The sequence below is a fragment of the Felis catus genome, chromosome D1 (assembly GCF_018350175.1).
Source record: "Felis catus isolate Fca126 chromosome D1, F.catus_Fca126_mat1.0, whole genome shotgun sequence".
Lineage (NCBI taxonomy): Eukaryota > Metazoa > Chordata > Mammalia > Carnivora > Felidae > Felis > Felis catus.
The window spans coordinates 5,995,467-5,997,831 of NC_058377.1; positions in this window are offsets into that span (position 1 = coordinate 5,995,467).

Genomic DNA, 2,365 nt, shown 5'->3' on the forward strand with positions numbered 1-2,365 from the left:
CAAATCTGATCATCTCTCTACCCCACCTTAAAATCTTTAGTGATTCCTATTACCCACCTGAATTGTGAGTATAGAACAACTTGTGAGTATGGAACCGAATGTCCCTGTACATCCTGGCTTCTTCCCACCTCACCAGTATCACTTCTTGTATCTCCATTGGGTTATAGCCATTTTGAGATCTCTCCCCCTTCCACTGGCTGTAGAACAACGTTGTGGATTTGCAGTAGGATGTCCCTTTCTAGAATGTTCTCTCTTATTTTCTGCTTATTTAAATCCCGTTGATCCTTCAAGCTCAGTTGCCATATTTTCTTCCTTGTTACATGGTTCCTGGCTGTCCTCTCGTTCCCATTCACCTCAAGTAGTTTAATTTCCTTCGCAATACCTTGTGCACACCTCTGTTCTAACATCTGTCACCCCATATTGTAGCTGTCTTATTATCTGAGCTTTTCTGAGGACAGAGCACCACATCTTGTCTATCATTGTAATTATAACCCTGTCACAGCAAGGGTTCAGTAATTCCTGAATCTGCCCCCCCCTCCATTTACTTCAAATTCTCTAGCAATTACCTGTTACCCTGGTTTTCTGGCTTTTCCACTATTGTCTCCCACCTAGATTCTCCCTCTTGACTTAGCCTTCTTAAACTGACAATCCAATTTGACAGTCTGCCCAGGTTTGACAGCGGTTGGTTCAAGGTGGCAGCCTGTGAATTCCTCTATTCAGATTCATGCTCCAAGAGAGGTTAGCGCCATCTGGTCCCAGTTTTCTAGGAGGGCAGCCCAAACCCAGTGCCCTGAACACCCACCTGTAGGTGTGGGAGACAAAGAAGAAAAAGGGACAGGCTGGGCTAATTCGAATGCCATTATGTCATTTTCTAACATCAGCATTTCAGAAAATGATTACGTATAAAGATAGCAGGTGCTCTGCCAACAAGCATCACTGCACTGCTCGAAGAACAGAAAACCAGAGTGAATTGGAATAACTATAGGGAAAGAAGAGCAAGGTATGGTTTAAGAAAAAAAATGAACAAAATTGTTCTTATCCTGCACTCCTGTGTGGTCTGTCATGATGCAATTGAGGGTTGAGGATGTCTGAAGTCAGACCAAACAGTCATCTATTATTCAGTTTTGCTAGGCTGTTGCTGGAAGGTATGTGAAGGTAAGTATCTAATTAAAATGCCAGTCTCTTTATTGCCTATTCTTAGCTTTGAAAGATAATGAATGCTGTACCAGCAACGTGTAGACTATTTTGCTTAATGTGAAAGTCAAAAAAAACCCCACAAAGATTTAGATGGTTAACTGGGACATGTAATGGAATAAATTATAAGAACATACTCGCTGCATGCTTCCAGTCAATTCAAGATTCAACGGTCCTTAAACGTGAGACAGGAAACCATCAACACCCTAGAGAAGAAAAGAGGCAATGACCTCTTTGACCTCAGCCACAGCAACTTCTTACTTGACATGTCTCTGGAGGCAAGGGAAACAAAAGCAAAAATGAACTATTGGGACCTCATCAAAACAAAAGGCTTCTGCACAGTGAAGGAAACAATCAGCAAAACTAAAAGGTAGCCGACAGAATGGGAGAAGATATTTGCAAATGACATATGAGATAAAAGGTTATTATCCAAAATCTATAAAGAACTTACCAAACTCAACACTAGAAAAACAAATAATCCAGTGAAGAAATGGGCAGAAGACATGAATAGACACTTTTCCAAAGAAGACATCCAGATGGCCAACAGACACATGAAAATATGCTCAAAATCACTCCTCATCAGGGAAATACAAATCAAAACCACACTGAGATACCACCTCACACCAGTCAGAGTGGCTAAAATAACTCAGGAAACAACAGATGTTGGTGAGGATGTGAAGAAACGGAAACACTCTTGCACTGTTGGTGGGAATGCAAACTGGTGCAGCCGCTCTGGACAACTATAGAGGTTCCTCAAAAAAATTATAAATAGAACTACCCTATGACCCAGCAATAGCACTACTAGGAATTTATCCAAAGGCTATAGAGGTGCTGATGCATAGGGGCACGTGTACCCCAATGTTTATAGCAGCACTTTCAACAATAGCCAAATTATGGAAAGAGCCCAAATGCCCATCAACAGATGAGTGGATAAAGAAGATGTGGTTTATATATTCAATGGAATACTACTTGACAATGAGAAAGAATGAAATCCTGCCATTTGCAATAACATGGATAGAACTGAAGGGTATTATGCTGAGTGAAATAAGTCAGTCAGAGAAAAACAGATACCATGTTTTCACATGTATGTGGAAGCAGAGAAACTTAACAGAAGACCATGGGGGAAGGGAGGGGGAAAATATAGTTTCAAACAGAGACAGAGGCAAACCCA